The 17639-nt window shown below is 40.3% G+C and overlaps 1 long non-coding RNA gene across 3 annotated transcripts in view; it reads right to left on the reverse strand.

Annotated features, from left to right (window-relative positions):
* Positions 1–8864: 8864 nt before the first annotated feature.
* The window catches only part of LOC147360977 (uncharacterized), a 40509-nt gene continuing 31734 nt past the window's right edge, over positions 8865–17639 (reverse strand). For all 3 annotated transcript variants that reach the window (XR_015138772.1, XR_015138774.1, XR_015138773.1), the window contains one exon: positions 8865–9084. This is a non-coding gene — a long non-coding RNA (uncharacterized LOC147360977). The remainder of the gene's footprint in view (positions 9085–17639) is intronic.

Raw genomic sequence — 17639 nt, forward strand, 5'->3', positions numbered from 1 at the left:
ACCTATTCCAGTATTCTTGCCAGGAAAATCTATAGGACAGAGGAGCCTGGTGGGCTACAGTCCATGGGTTTGCAAAAGAGCTGGACACGACTTGGATGAAACAATAACAACAAGGTCTCTTGGAACTCTAAGCACAAGTTTAAGAAAAATTACCACTTTAAAAATGGCTCTACAGGGGACGAGCAAACACAGAGACTGATGTGGATGCTCATGTCACCTGTCAACACTGGGTTTAAGCACTCAGATGAGTCAGTTCTTATTTTAACTTTATACTTTTTCATCGGAATGGAAACAATTTTTAAAATGTTTATCAAGAAATGAATAGGCCCCAGAGAAGGTGTAACCAAACCCTTCCAGATCTGTGGACCACAGTTTTAGGTAAGGGAAGCCATGTCTGAGGCTGAGAGGCAATGTGATTTGACCATTTTGTTATAGGGAAGAGCAAAATCTGACTACATATTGGTTCCTTTTTTTTCCCCCATTTAAACTTTGCTTCTTATTGCTTTTGTTCACTAAGAGGATACGGTCCATACATAATGGCCTGCCTCGGGGAACCCTGCCCCTTTGCCTGAATGCTAAACCAAAATGCCTTTAGTCAGGGAGATATCCTGACCCTGTCCACCTGTGAAAGGCTGCAAGAAAGAAATTACCATATCAGCTTCCTGAAGCTGACCATCCCGGTAGATATTTGCAAGACCTACAAACTTCCTCACCTCTTCCCCATCTCTATTCTATAAAAGAATCTAGAATTCTATAAAAGAATCTATCCAGACCCCAACAAGATGGTTATTTTGAAACATTTTCTGCCATCTTCTCCATCTGCTGGTTTTCTGAATAAAAAACACCTGGTCTCCTGACTTACTGGCCTGTCCTGCAGTGAGCAGAGTAAGCTCTGACTTGGTAACAGTTCCTTCCTGGCTCTGTGGAGTGTAAATGGGTGGGTGAGATAGGAAACCACATCTTTAGTAGTAACTGAAATAGCTGAGAGAAGGTGAAAGGGCTGAAAGATGGGGAGGGGAGGGAAGTGGATGGGGGAGGACTTTGAGAGAAGGAAGGGAGGAAGGATCAATGGATTTTCATTGTTGTTAGAGGAAAAAAACAGAGAGATGTCAATAGTGTTTCTAAGTGGAAACCACATAATATATCCATGTTTAGGTTTCAAGGATCCCAACCAAGACTCTGTTCTTGGAGACAAGCTTCTGCACACAACTGATTCAACAAAACTCTTTAGAAGGAACACTTAGTCCCATGTCAAGTGGGATTTGCCATTAGAAGCCTTGGACACGCTTCTGAATTCTGCTAACTGGAAACTGGAAGCTATGGTAACACAGGAAGCTGTTTCCTCGTCTGAAAAATTGTGGACAGGTGGGAAAGTGGACGAATGTTAAAAAAAGTCCCAGAGCAGCCTGACAGAAAGACCCAGGGGAAAAAAATGATATCAGACAAATTCATTCTGGAAATCCCTTTGTAAATGGTCTGAGCTGAAATGAACCTAGCCTTGAACAGAGAGGAAAAGATGGAGTCAGAGATTAGGTTTTGGAAAGTGATTTCAAATAACTGCTCTGTTCTCTGCCCACAGGAGTAAGCAGCTTGGCTTTCAGAAGACATGGCCATTTATGGCTGTCACCGCCTAACAGGGCCACCTGCACAGCCACCCTGATTGCCCACACACATTTGAGTCTGTTCAAAGACACAGAAGGAATTTTCATACAAAAGAATCTTCTGGCCTTAGCAGTAGTTGAGTCAGACTGTGATGGAAGATCGACACATTTATATTATCGTCACACAGAGGTTTGATTTTTCTACTGGCACAAAGTATTCTGAAAAAGAATGGAAAATTACCCCTGTTTACTTCAAAGAGCAAGGCTGACTTCCTCGAAATCTGTAGCCCTTCGGTGTTGCTCAGGGCAACCGATTTAATTCAAAGACAGCTTGTCTGTGATTGACAGCTTAAGAAAAGTCAGGTTTATTTGTGAGAGATTTGCGATCAGATTATAGTAGGGATGTAGAAAGATATCAAGCAGTTAGGAAAACAAGAGCAGATTTTAGATCTGTTTAGCAAGTTGAGAAAAGTCTATTACAAAAAACCTGCACTCTTGTGAGAATTTGCAGGCAAGATATTGGATAACTTCTAAGAAAATATTCACCAGAGGCATAGAAATAACTAAACAAATCTGGCGAATGCATTTTCACACAAGGAGCACATGTCACTAAATTCAGTCCAAAACTGAATCTAACCTAGTCTGAGATTCAAAGGCTTCTCAGACTAGGTTAGAAGTAAGTCAGACATTCAGTTCAGTTCAGTTCAGTCACTCAGTCGTGTCCGACTCTTTGCGACCCCATGAATCACAGCACACCAGGCCTCCCTGTCCATCACCAACTCCTGGAGTTCACTCAGACTCACGTCCATCGAGTCTGTGATGCCATCCAGCCATCTCATCCTCTGTCGTCCCCTTTTCCTCCTGCCCCCAATCCCTCCCAGCATCAGAGTCTTTTCCAATGAGTCAACTCTTCACATGAGGTGGCCAAAGTACTGGAGTTTGAGCTTTAGCATCATTCCTTCCAAAGAACACCCAGGGCTGATCTCCATAGGTGTTCAGAATACATATCTGTTAGTGAAACAGACAGTTGAGGTGTGCGTGCTCAATCCTGTCTGACTCTTTGCATTACCAAGGACTGTTCTGCCAGGCTTCTCTGTCCATGGAATTTTCCAGGCAAAAATACTGGAGTAGGTTGCCATTTCCTCCTCGAGGGGATCTTCCAAACCTAGGCTTCGAACCCAGGTCTCCTGTATTGGCAGGTGGGTTCTTTACCATGGTGCCATTGGAAATTCTATTGAGTCCCCCCAGTCCCAAATTTTATATCCTTTTTTACAATGATACATTACTGGGTATGAGTATAGTCACTGTCATTTTGTTAGCCATGTGTTTTAAGCCTAAATAACATCTCAAAATGAACTGTTTATTGAATAATCCTTCTGATGAATTCTCATTGACTTTGCTATGTGACAGGAGTCATTACTGAGTCACAGACCGACTGATTTCAGATTGCACTCACAACTTGTCAGGAGCCATGGAACACAACTGCTACCATCATAGTTGTTCACTACTGTGTTACATGGGTTGCTCAGAAAAAATAATTAATACTATTGCATTCCTTTTGTATCATGAACTTATAGCATAGCAACTATGGCATTGTATTTCACTGAATTTTCTTCTGTATTTGTCTGCCATTTGCCTGAAAGCTTTCAAGAGCAAAACTGTGTGCCTTATCCCTCTATTTTTATAACCTGGACAAGTGCCTGGTATACCAGTAGCCCTCAATAAAAATTTATTGAATGAATGAATGAAGAATGAATAAGAGCTTCCTTCAATTTGTGCTGATCTTTACACATCAAAACTGAATACAGTTTTTGAAAGCCACTGAAGGCAATCCAAATATGCCCTCCCCAAATATGCCATATTTTGGCATAAAGATTATTTTGCGTGGAAGACAATTCATAATCAATGGATGCAAGATGATTCTGTGCCCTGTCTTTCTCTGCCTAAATGGAGGACATTAATTTCCCTGTGAGAAGGTGTCCCCCCTCCTTTTCTACCTTGTTTTGTAACAGAAAGAAAAGAGCAATTCATATCACTAGAGACACTCGAACCAATCTTCCCCTAAAGGACCCTTATCTTCAGCTTCCCTGGTGGTCTAGTGGTTAAGACTCCACCTGCCAATGTAGGAGACGTGGATTCTTTCCCATGTGTCCAGGAAGATCCCACATGCCGTGGAGCAACGAAGTCCATGCACCACACCTATTAAGCCTGTGCTGTAGAGCCTGGGAGCCATGACTACTAAGCCCTCCATGCCGTCTAGAGTCTATGCACCAACAAGAGAAGCCACAGCAGTGAGAAGCCTGTGCACCACAACCAGAGAATAGTCCTCACTTGCCACAACTAGGGAAAAGCCTGTGCAACGACAAGACCCAGCACAGCCAAAAATTAATAAAAATTTAAAAAAGAATCCTATCTAAAAAAAAAAAAAATTAACAACCCTATCTTCTGTTAGTTCTCCTATATATATTTCTTAGTTACTTCCCCATGATTTGTCATTTGTTGAAACTCAGCTCCCCCCTTTTGTCAAAAGACCTTGAGTCTTACCATTGGTTTGAATTTCACTTTTCTATAAACTCTTATGCAAATGGGCTTCCCAAGTGGTGCTAGTGGTAAAGAACCTGCCTGCTGATACAGGAGACATAAGAGACGCAGTTCTGATCCCTGGGTGGGTAAGATCTCCCAGAGAAGGGAATGGCTACCAACTCCAATATTCTTGCCTGGAGAATCTCATGGACAGAGGAGCCTGGTGGGCAACAGTCCATAGCTTTGAACAGGATTGGACAGGACTGAACTGACTTGGCCGTTATGTACATAAATCTGAATAAAAATTGTGTGCCTTTTCTCCTGCTAATCTGTCTTTTGTTAGTTTAATTTGCAGGCCCTGAAGCACTCAGTGTAAGAGGGTAGAGGTAAAGATTTTCCCCTGACATTATTATATTTATTCATACTTCTCTTTACAACTATCAGAGAAATCTTTCTCCTGGCTACATTCACTTTATTTCTTATCCTCTCTCTCCCCTGTTAACATTTCAAAGTAATGTATAAAAGCACAAACCTCTATCTTGACCACATGGGACTCTTTTTAAAGGCTTTTCTTTCCTGTTAATGATGCAACCTCAAAAATAAACTCCAGAGGTTTCCACTTGTCAGCCCCTGCCTTTGTGAATGACACCATTTTCTACACATGGGGACTGTAAGCACATTTTCATCCTTATATTACTTTTGTCTGTCATTTTGTCAATTTTCACTGTCTTAAACAACCTTTGGTTATAGATTTAGCCAAGTTATTTTCTCCTTTCCAAAGGCTACACCAAACTCTCATCTTTGTTCAGGGTAACAGAACTCTCGGCATTGCCCAATTTTACCCAGAATTTGCTAGGCGAGGTAAGAGAATTCTCCCACCCCCCCATATCTGATCACTTTGATATATGATTAAATTCCTCATCCCCACCACTCCCTAGGTGATGTCTGATCACCTTGGTTTGCCCACAGCAAGAATGTCAGGTCAGTTTAGCCAGAATTCCCTTTATCTGGGATGCTTCATCTCTGTGTGCTCCCATCCACAAACCCACACACTCTTCCTTGGCTATAAAGCTCCATTTGTCCTTGCTGTCTTCAGAATTAAGCCCAGTTCTATGCTGAGGTCTCTCATCCCCTTGTGTAATCGCCCATGAATAAAATCTGTTTTTAACCACGTTACTGTCAGACTCTGATTTTCTTTCACAAGTTGTACAGGGACCGGGATCTGAAAAAGGAGCTCGTGCAAAGGAGCTCCCTTCTGTTATTTGCTGTGCCCTGCCAGAGTGTAATTTTCAAAACACTGAAAACATAACTCGCATGCCTCTGCATCATCCATCTGGTTAGAATCACCAGAAAGACCATAAAACCAAATCCCTCATCATGGCTGCAACCAAGTGGAAATGACTTAGTGGCTTTGCATGAACTAGCACCAAAACCAAACATATGCATACTCAAAAAAATCCCAAAGAGTAGAGAGGATTAAAGAACCTACGGAAATCGAGAGTCAGCAAAGTTCAAGTTCTACTGCTTTTTGTTAGTCACTCCGGGAGCCAAGACAAGATCAGTCTGGGTTGATGTACCCTGTGAGGTTTTTTCAAGCAATGCATTGCACCAGGCTTCCAGGTGAGTCCATATGAGTGTTGCACTGCAGCCTCTAAAATTTCTCAAATATAAGTTTTTTAAATGTTAAAAATGTGCATCATATGCATAAATAAAAAATGAGCATCTGTCCAAGATTTTAACCAACTCAGTAATTAATGAAGGAACCAGTAATACTAGTTCAAAAGACAGTTGGAAGAACGGAGAGATGGACAGGTAAACAGGTACATAGAGACTGACAGATATTAATAAACAGATAGTTACAGATAGTCGGTTTAGAATGCTAGAATTTATTAATAGATTCAAAATGGGTTAATATCTTACGGGTCTAGTAAATCTAATGTTTGGGATTACCTTTAATATTTTTATTATAGAAATGAATTGCTTCTCTAGTGGAACAAAATTATTTGCATTGTTGTGGGCAAGAATCCTTTGTACTGTTATCAGTTTCTGCAAGATAATATCTTCCCTTAAAGAGATATAAAACTATTATTGTTCAGTCACTAAGTTGTATTCAACTCTTTGCAACCTATAGACTGGAGCATGCCAGGCTTCCCTGTCCTCCACAATCTCCCAGAGTTTGCTCAAATTCCTGTCCATTGAGTCAGTGATGCTATCTAACCATTCCATCCTCTGCCACTCCCTTCTCCTTTTGCCTTGAATCTTTGAGTCAGCTCTTCTCATCAGGTGGCCAAGGTATTGGAGCTTCAGCTTCAGTATCAGTCCTTCCAATGAACATTCAGGGTTGATTTCCTTTAGGATGGACAGGTTGGATCTCCTTGCAGTCCAAGGGACTCTCAAGAGTCTTCTCTAGCATCACAGTTCAAAAGCATCCATCAGTTCTTCAGTGCTCAGCCTTCTTTATGATCCAACTCTCACACCTGAACCTGACTACAAATTTGCAGCCCTTGAAACTATACTCTGTAATCATTTTTCTCTATTTCCAAGTCTTGAACCATTTCTCAGCATCCTTCGGAATTTTATTTTTCTTCATTCTTTATTTCTCTCCCTTCATTCTTTCTTTCTTTCCTCTTCAGATATTTATTGATCATTTACTGTGTTTTAGATAAGCACTGACCAATAGGATTCTCTATGATGATGGAAATGTTTTATGTCCCTGCTTTTCAGTATGATAGCCACTAACCACATGTGGCTATTGAATAGTTGAAATTTGGCTTATAGGACTGAAGGGGTTTTAATAGATTTAATTTTGACTAGTTAAACTCTAAATAGTCATGTGTGACACTAGGGACCATCATGGAAGGCACACTTCAGATACTGTGTGTCATTCATCAATACATAATGTTCCATGTCCCTCATCTCCCATCCTTCAGCCCCTCTAAGGTGAATATGCTCACAGAGAAGTTAGGGCAGGTATAAAAGCTCTATTCTAGAAGGCAGCAGATGCCCTGTGATCTCAGAGGGGAGACTACATGCATCTATCTGGACTGTCCTGTAAAGCTTTTAAATAATAGTGGATGAAACTTCGACTTGCCAAGATATCAAAGAAAGACATTCCAGGAGGAGGGAATAGGATGGCAAAGGTAAAAAGATCCTTAGGGACTGAGGAGTCACACTGGTAGGCCTCTGCACAGCTCAAGAAGGCAGGCTGGGAAACCTCAACTTTCTAGAAAGGAAGGGGGCTTGGAAACAGACTGGAAAGTCCTTTGAAATTGCTGATGATCTTAGAACTTTCTCCTATAAAAGTTCTGGGAAATCATTAAATGCCTGGGGCAGGGGGTAGGACAGGACCAGATTATTATTATTTTTTTTTGCTATACAGTAGATCCTTGTTGGTTATCCATTTTAAATATAGCACTGAGGACCAGATCTTCATTATTAAAAAGCTTCACAAAGACAATGTGGAAGGTAGATTTGAAGGCAGTAGCCATTGATGTGCAGAAGGCTTGTTGGGAGGCTGCTAAAATCATCAACATGTGAGGTCATAGGATCTACATTAGAAGAGTGCTAACCAGTGAGGTGGGAGATATCCTTCTGCATTATTATAGACCAGTAGTAGGTTTACGTTTTACAAATATAAATCATATATGTGTGCCTGTGTGTATACATATATATATGTACATATATACACACATTTATATAAAAATATATGGAAATGTATTTATGCATATTATATATTTAATTATCAATAATAGATTTATGTATATTTACATTTATATATTTATGTATATTTATACTTATATTTGGAGAAAGAAATAGCAACCCACTCCAGTATTCTTGTCTGGGAAATCCCATGGACAGAGGAGCCTGGTGGGCTACAGCCCATGGGGTGGCAAAGAGTCGGATGTGACTGAGCAACTAATCAACAACATACTTATATTCGTATATTTATTATATAACATATATTTATATTATAATACATATATTTATATCAATATTTATACATTTATGTATTATAAATGTGTATATCAGTTCAGCTCTGTCATGTCCAACTCTTTGCGACCCCATGGACTGCAGCACACCAGGCCTCCCTGTCCATCACCAACTCCTGGAGCTTGCTCAAACTCATGTGTATATAATATATATAAATGTGTATAAAATATACATAAATATATACAGCAAGAATACTGGAGTGGGTAGCCATTCCCTTCTCCAGGGGATCTTCTCAAGCCAAGGAGTCAATGTGGGGCTCCTACATTGCAGGCAGATGTTTTACCATCTGAGCCACATCAGCTCCAGACATTTATATTAGTGTACATAAATATATATATAATATATAATATATAAATGTACATACACATATTTTGGAATAACACAGTATTTTAAGTGCTTTCAGACAGAATGACTATTGGGGATATACTTAGACATGACAACCCTGGTTCAAACAAAGAAGAGGAAGAATCCCTTTAGGTTCTAAAACCAACTTTGTGAATCTCATTGTGATTTTCAGAACAGGCTGTTGATGACATACACAGGGTCAACCCTGGACAAAATTGCTACATATGAAAATTTTAGAGTATTCAGTCTTTCTTTTCCCTGTCTACTCTGTATGACTAACATGTATTTGTTTTACTGATAATTCTTTATGTACCTGGCCCTTCATTAGGATCTTTACATCTTATATTAGTTTTCTGTCAGTTCGTGAGTTTTCTAGAGCTGGTATAACAAATACAACAAATCCAGTGGCTTTAAAACAGCACACATTTATTATCTTACATTTATTAAACAGCATACATTTATTATATTACAATTATGAAGGCTGGAAAGCTGACACAGTTCTCACAGGGCTAAAATCAAAGAGTCAGCACGGCTGTTTTCCTTTCTGGAAACTCTGGGGGGAATCCATGGTCTTGCCTTTTCTAGCTTCTTGAGGCTGCCAGCAATACTTGGCTCTTACTCCTTCCTTCATTGTAAAGAAAGAGATGGTGGATTAGGTGCTTTTCCCAACACTTCACATCACTTTGACCTTCTTGTCTGTCTCCCTCTTTTATTCTTTTTGTTGCCATGCTGTGTGGTGTGCAGGATCTTAGTTCCTCACCCAGGGATCAAACCTGCATCCCCTGCATTGGGAGCATGGGGCCTTAACCACTGGACCACCAGGGAAGTCTGCACCCTTTTTTACTTTTAAGGATCTTTCTGATTATCGTGGACACACACAGATAATTCAAGATCATCTCGTTATTTTAATAATTTCCCTGACTCGCAACCTTAATTCTCCTTCATCATCTCCCCATCTCACGATCCTTAACTGGGACCAACTGCAAAGTCCCTTTCAACACATGCAGTGACACATTCACAGATTTCTGGGATTAGGGTGTGGGCATCTTTGGCGGAACACTATTCTGCCTCCTACAAGTGTATTATTTTATTTGTTCCTCACCATACTGTTTCTGTGATTATCCCCATTTTACAGACTCTCATCACACTAGTACAATGATGCTCCTGTGTCATAGGTAATGAATCCAAGACTTAGACAAGTTGAAGGCAGTGGCCTTTGGCTCACACAGCTTGTACATTGGCAGAGCTAGGACTGAATCCACATCTGTCTTCACACTTAATCTCTTCACCACTAAACCATACTAATTCTCACAAATGTCACTTTCTCCTGATTACTCTTTTTCTCCCTTAGAGCTTTACTCTCTCTAACCTAACCCAGATGAGCATTACATCAGGAAGGGATGTAAAACTTGTTGAATTTCTAAAGTATCACACCTCAAATGATGCCTTTCTAGGGGTATTTGCCTTTGGCAACATTGAAGTCTAGGGCTAAAGGTCAGAAATTGGCAGAGAAACTAGCAAATTCAGAAGGGATATTTTGAGCTTGGGGCTTTCTCAGAGCTTCTGGGCCATAGATGATTGTCTGCTTTGCTTCTTGCAGGGACAGCCTAGATCCCAGGCAAAGGCTACTTGAGAATAAGAGGTGACAAGATTTTGAGAGGGTCGTTATCTTAGAGTAAATTCAGACGGCGCCTTGCTGTCCTCCTCCTGGGAGCCATCCACTTACAGCATCTGAAGACAGACTGGCCACACAGATTCAAAATTAGCTCCCACATACAAAAAAAAAAAAAAATTAAAAGAGAGAAAAGCTAAAATGCTGGGATGAATCACATATCAAATATCTGCACAGACATTAGATGAACTCATTATGGAAATTCAAAAGTATTAGGCACATTTGGAAGCTCATTATTTATTTATTTACTGGACTGCATTGGGTCTTACTTGTGGCAGGTGGGATCTCAGTTATCTGACCAGGGACCAAACTCACACTCCCTTTCATTGCAAGTCGGGTTCTTAACCAATGGACCACCAGCAAAGTCCAAGAAGGTCATTTTTGAAAAGGCACAATCCTGTTACTCAGGTGAATATGTATGATGCTATGGTTAATCTGCTTGTTCTTTTGTCTTGACCTCCTACATCAGCTGAAAATGCAATCAATCCAGATGGGACTTGCTGGGTAACAGTCGGTCTTTTCCTAACAGTGAAAGCTGGTTGGGCAGGTGTGTTCAACTTGTGGGATTCAATCGAGCTGTTCACTTATGATCTGTGTGCTTTCTGTGCATTATATACTAATCAGTAAAAAAAAAAAAAAAAAAAAACCAGATCTAATGATACAGGAGGAATGAATGAATAGTCTCAGTAAAGGAAGTGGGATTGCTGGGGAGCAGAGTCTGATTTATGCTGAAGTTATAAGGCTTATTCTCCTGGCCTCTTACCACCCTCTGAGTTCCAATGAGTCTCAGGGGTAGCTGGGAGGAGTTGAATGTTCTAGGTGGGAAGAGGAAGGCAGAAATTGCATAAAGAAAATTACATAAAGAACCCTGGCGGTCCGGTGGTTAAGGCTCCACACTTCTACTGCAGGGGTTACAGATTCAATCCCTGGTCAGGGAACTTAAGACCCCACATGATGCTCAGTGCGGCCAAAAAAAAGAGAGATGAGGACCTGATGGATAAGAATCCAGTGATTTCTTCCCTTATTTAAACACAGTGTCACTTTTTAATTTTAAAAAGCAAACAAAAATCAACTTAACACTATATTGTAGAGAAACTATATTCCAATAAAAATTCATAAAAACAAAAACAAACCAACTCACCACTTGCCCTTATAGAAATCACAGTGCTGTGATAGAAGCAGCCCTGTGTAAATGTGGAGGAAACACTACACTGAAATCCACGTGAAGTGGATAAGAGAGATTGTTTGAATTACTGCTGTATTGATTTCCAAACAGAGAAGTGCCAAAAGCCCTGAGGGTTCCTGTGCATCCCCATGTCTTCTGAAAGTCCTGCCCTCATAGAACGTACTTTCTAAAGCAGGAGTGACGAGTGCCAGGTAAAAATTAAAAATCAGCAAAAATGATAGCACTTAGGAAGTGACAAGTGCTATGGAGAAAAGTAAACCAGGGAGCCAGGAAAGGGAGGGTAGTGGTGGCAGTGACAGAAGTGAGACATGAATCTTAAATAAGACCAACAGGCAAGTCTTCACTGAAAGATAATGTTTAAGCAAACACCTGAAAAATTAGAGTCCTGTGATCATATGTGGGAATGTATCAAGTAGAGGGGAACAGCAGGTGCCAAGGCACAGAGGCACACATCCAGAAGCAGCCAGTCACTAGAGTCAAGATGAGTGAGAGGGGATTAGAAAGAGAAGTGTTCAGAGTGAGCAGATCCTGTAGGTTTTCTAAGCCACTGTGAGGAGTTTGGCTTTTATTCTGAGTAGTTTGGAGATAATTTCATCAGACATGTAATTTAATCCTATTGTAACTCAGTAACAACAAAATTTTAAAATGGACAAAGGATTCAAATAGGCATTTCTCTGAAGAAGATATACAAAGGGCCAACAAACACATAGGGAGATGCTCAACATCATTCAGTTCAGTTCAGTTCATACACTCAGTCGTGTCCGACTCTTTGCGACCCCATGAATCGCAGCACGCCAGGCCTCCATGTCCATCACCAACTCCCAGAGTTCACTCAGGCTCACATCCATCGAGTCAGTGATGCCATAGAGCCATCTCATTCTCTGTCTCCCCTTCTCCTCCTGCCCCCAATCCCTCCCAGTATCAGAGCCTTTTCCAATGAGTCAATTCTTCGCATGAGGTGGTCAAAGTACTGGAGTTTCAGCTTTAGCATCATTCCTTCCAAAGAAATCCCAGGGCTGATCTCCTTCAGAATGGACTGGTTGGATCTCCTTGCAGTCCAAGGGACTCTCAAGAACTGTGGTTCTCCAACACCACAGTTCAAAAGCATCAATACTTTGGTGCTCAGCCTTCTTCACAGTCCAACTCTCACATCCATACATGACCACTGGGAAAACCATAGCCTTGACTAGACAGACCTTAGTTGGCAAAGTAATGTCTCTGCTTTTCAATATGCTATCTAGGTTGGTCATAACTTTCCTTCCAAGGAGAAAGTGTCTGAATTTCATGGCTGCAGTCACCATCTGCAGTGATTTTGGAGCACCAAAAAATAAAGTCTGACACTGTTTCCACTGTTTCCCCATCTATTTCCCATGAAGTGATGGGACCAGATGCCATGATCTTAGTTTTCTGAATGTTGAGCTTTAAGCCAACTTTTTCACTCTCCTCATTCACTTTCATCAAGAGGCTCTTTAGTTCCTCTTCACTTTCTGCCATAAGGGTGGTGTCATCTGTATATCTGAGGTTATTGATATTTCTCCCAGCAATCTTGATTCCAGCTTGTGCTTCTTCCAGGCCAGCATTTCTCATCATGTACTCTGCATAGAAGTTAAATAAGCAGGGTGACAATATACAGCCTTGACATACTCCTTGTCCTCTTTGGAACCAGTCTGTTGTTCCATGACCAGTTCTAACTGTTGCTTCCTGACCTGCATACAGGTTTCTCAAGAGGTAGGCCAGGTGGTCTGGTATTCCCATCTCTTTCAGAATTTTCCACAGTTTATTGTGATCCACACAGTCAAAGGCTTTGGCATAGTCAATAAAACAGAAATAGATGTTTTTCTAGAATTCTCTTGCTTTTTTGATGATCCTGAGGATGTTGGCAATTTGGTCTCTGGTTCCTCAGCCTTTTCTAAAATCAGCTTGAACATCTGAAGTTCACGGTTCACATATTGCTGAATCCTGGCTTGGAGAATGTTGAGCATTACTTTACTAGCATGTGAGATGAGTGCAATTGTGCGGTAGTTTGAGCATTCTTTGGCATTGCCTTTCTTTGAGATTGGAATGAAAACTGACCTTTTCCAGTCCTGTGGCTACTGCTGAGTTTTTCAAATTTGCTGGCATATTGAGTGAAGCACTTTTACAGCATCATCTTTCAGGATCTGAAATAGCTCAACTGGAATTCCATCACCTCCACTAGCTTTGTTCGTAGTGATGGTTTCTAAGGCCCACTTACTTCACATTCCAGGATGTCTGGCTCTAGGAGTGATCACACCATTGTGATTATCTGGGTCATGAAGATCTTTTTTGTACAGTTCTTCTGTGTATTCTTGCCACCTCTTCTTAATATCTTCTGCTTCTGTTAGGTCCATACCATTTCTGTCCTTTATTGAGCCCATATTTGCATGAAATATTCCCTTGGTATCTCTCATTTTCTTGAAGAGATCTCTAGTCTTTCCCATTCTGTTGTTTTCCTCTATTTCTTTGCATTGATTGCTGAGGAAGGCTTTCTTATCTCTCCTAGCTTTTCTTTGGAACTCTGCATTCAAATGGGAATATCTTTCCTTTTCTCCTTTGCTTTTCACTTCTCTTCTTTTCACAGCTATTCATAAGGCCTCTTCAGACAGCCATTTTGCTTTTTTGCATTTCTTTTCCATGGGGATGGTCTTGATCCCTGTCTCCTGTACAATGTCATGAACCTCCGTCCATAGTTCATCAGGCACTCTATCTATCAGATCTAGTCCCTTAAACCTATTTCTCACTTCCACTGTATAATCATAAGGGATTTGATTTAGGTCATACCTGAATGGTGTAGTGGTTTTCCCTACTTTCTTCAATTGAAGTCTGAATTTGGCAATAAGGAGTTCATGATCTGAGCCGCAGTCAGCTCCTGGTCTTGTTTTTGTTGACTGTATAGTCAACAAAGATGCTTCTCCATCTTTGGCTGCAAAGAATATAATCAATCTGATTTTGGTGTTGACCATCTGGTGATGCCTATGTGTAGAGTCTTCTCTTATGTTTTTGGAAGAGGGTGTTTGCTATGACCAGTGCATTTTCTTGGCAAAACACTATTAGTCTTTGCCCTGCTTCATTCCGTATTCCAAGCCATTAGGAAAATGGAAATCAAATCCACTGAATCCTTCTGGTATTGTATTGAAAGGAGACAGTTTGAGGGTGGGTGTGGAAGCAGGGAAAAGGGTTAGAAGCCTCAGCAATAACTCACGTAAAAGATGACGTTGCTCTTCGTGGAAATGTAACATGGCACACTCATTTTGGAAAACAGCTTGAGAGTTTCTCAAAAACTTAAGGTTGAAGTTACCATATGACCCAGAAATTGGACTCTTCAGTATATAATCAAGATCACTGAAACTGTGTTCACACAAAAACATGTACATAAACATTTGCATCAACATCACTCAAGATAGTAAAAAGTAGAAACAAAGCAAATATTCATCAATTGATGAATGTTAAACAAAATAGGGAACATATATACAGATGGAATATTATTTGACAACAAAAACACTACATAGCATGATACATAGCCTAACATGGATGAACATTGAAAACATGATGCTAAGTGAGAGAAGAAAATTAGAGATACCAAGGGAACATTTCATGCAAAGGTGAGCACAATTAAGGACACAAATAATATGGACCTAATGGAAGAAGAAGATATTAAGAAGAGGCGGCAACAATACACAGAAGAACTATACAAAAAAGATCTTCAGGAGGTGGTGTGATCATTCATCTAGAGTAGACATCCTGGAATGCAAAGTCAAGAGGGCCTTAGGAAGCATCTCTATGAGCAAAGCTAGTGGAGGTGATGGAATTCCAGTTGAGGTATTCCAAATCCTTAAAAGATGATGCTGTGAAAGTGCTGCACTCAATATGCCAGCAAATTTGGAAAATTCAGCAGTGGCCAAGGGATTGGAAGAGGTCAGTTTTCATTCCAATCCCAAAGAAAGGCAGTGCCAAAGAATTTTCAAACTACTGCACAATTGCACTCATCTCACACAATAGCAAAGTAATGCTCAAAATTCTCCAAGCTAGGCTTCAAGAGTACCTGAACCATGAACTTCTAGATGTTCAAGCTGGATTTAGAAAAAGAGGAACCAGAGATCAAATTGCCAACATCTACTGGATCACCGAAAAAGCAAGAGAGTTCCAGAAAAACATCCACTTTTGCTTTATTGACTATGCCAAAGCCTTTGACTGTGTGAATCACAATAAACTGTGGAAAATTCTTAAAGAGATGGGAATACCAGACCACCTGACCTGCCTCCTGACAAATCTGTATGCAGGTTAAGAAGCAACAGTTAGAACTGGACATGGAACAGACTGGTTCCAAATAGGAAAAGAAGTACATGAAGGCTGTATATTGTCACCCTGCTTATTTAACTTATATGCAGAGTACATCCTGCAAAATGCCAGGCTGGATGAAGCACAAGCTGGAATCAAGATTGCCAGGAGAAATATCAATAACCTCAGATATGCAGATGACACCACCCTTATGGCTGAAAGCAAAGAAGAACTAAGAGCCTCTTGATAAAGTGAAAGAAGAGAGTGAAAAAGTTGGCTTAAAACTCAAAATTCAGAAAACTAAGATCATGATTTGCCATCACTTCATGGCAAATAGATGGGGAAACAATGGAAACAGTGACAGACTGTTTTTTTGGGCTCCAAAATCACTGCAGATGGTGACTGCAGCCATGAAATTAAAAGACACTTGCTCCTTGGAAGAAAAGTTATCACCAACCTAGACACCATATGAAAAAGCAGAAACACTGCTTTACCACCAAAGGTCTGTCTAGTCAAGGCTATGGTTTTTCCAGCAGTCATGTATGGATGTGAGAGTTGGACTATAAAGAAAGCTGAGCACTGAAGAATTGATGCTTTTAAACTGTGGTGTTGGAGAAGACTCTTGGGAGTCCCTTGGACTACAAGGAGATCCAACCTGTGAATCCTAAAGGAAATCAGTCCCAAATATTCATTGGAAGGACTGACACTGAAGCTGAAGCTCCAATACTTTGGCCACCTGATGCGAAGAACTGACTCATTGAAAAAGACCCTGATGCTGGGAAAGATGGAAGGCAGGAGGAGAAGGGTATAGCAGAGGATGAGATGGTTGGATGGCATCACTGATGCGATGGACATGAGTTTGAGTAGGCTTTGGGAGTTGGTGGTAGACGGGGAAGCCTGGCATGCTGCAGTCCATGGGGTCGCAAAGAGTCACATGACTGAGCAACTGAACTGACTGACTGAGGTGAGAGAAGCCAGTTAAAAATCACATATTGTATACTTCTGTTTAAGTGAAATGTTCAGAATAGGTAAACCCACAGAGGTAGAAAGTAGATTAGCATTTTCCAGGAGTTTGAAGATGGGGGAGAGGAGGAGTTGTTACTGACAGGTACAAAGTTTCTCTTTGGGGTGATGAAAAGATTCTGAGCACAATGGTGATGGCAGAAAACATTACTAGAAACCACTGAATTATACACTTCCAAAAGGTATGTTTAATGTATGAAAAGTATCTTAATATTAGAAAGAAAAGGAAGAAAAAAGAATGAAGGTTCTCAAAAGCTAAGTTATTCTGGAAGGAAAATTTATAAGGGGGACATGTATCAATTATTAAGACTGATCATAGTCAAAATAATAAAACCAGTATGGCATCAAAGGAGACCAAAAGAACATAAAAAAAATAATAAAAGGTCAGAGACAGATGCATGTAGAGAGGGGAACTTAATGGATAGTAAAATAGCATAACTAATCACCATGGAAAGAATCCATTATCCAGTAGCTAGTATTAGGAAGAAAAATAAAGCTGAATAAAAAAAAACTAAAAAAAGAAATAAACCTGAGTCTAGCACCAGATTGTTGGATATCAAGTGCATTAAAGACCTAAAGTTATTAGAAAACATAGAGGAATATTTTTGTGACTTGAACAGGAGAGAATTCTTAAAACCTCAGGAAAGCTAACACTTGATATGTTTGATCACATCAAAACTATGAATTTCTGTTCGGCAAGGAATGTCACAGACAGAATTCATAGACTGACAGAATGGAAAAGTTATCAGTAATGCCTAGCACTGACAAAGGATTAATATTCAAGAATACCGGAGGCACTTTCATGAGAACCAAGAAAAAGAGAACTACTCTAAATAGAAAAGTTTACAAAGAGGCAAATTATAGCAGAGGAAAGCCACATGACTATAAGCACACACAAAAAATGATTAATCTCAGTAATCAGGAAAGTGTAAATTAAAACAATAAGGAGACACTGCCTAATAAACTGATGGGCAAAAGTTAGAAAGTTGGAAAATGATAAATG

Source organism: Bos grunniens, chromosome 13 (assembly GCF_055505025.1).
Source record: "Bos grunniens cultivar Pamir isolate PY7600 chromosome 13, Bosgru_T2T1.0, whole genome shotgun sequence".
Classification (NCBI taxonomy): domain Eukaryota; kingdom Metazoa; phylum Chordata; class Mammalia; order Artiodactyla; family Bovidae; genus Bos; species Bos grunniens.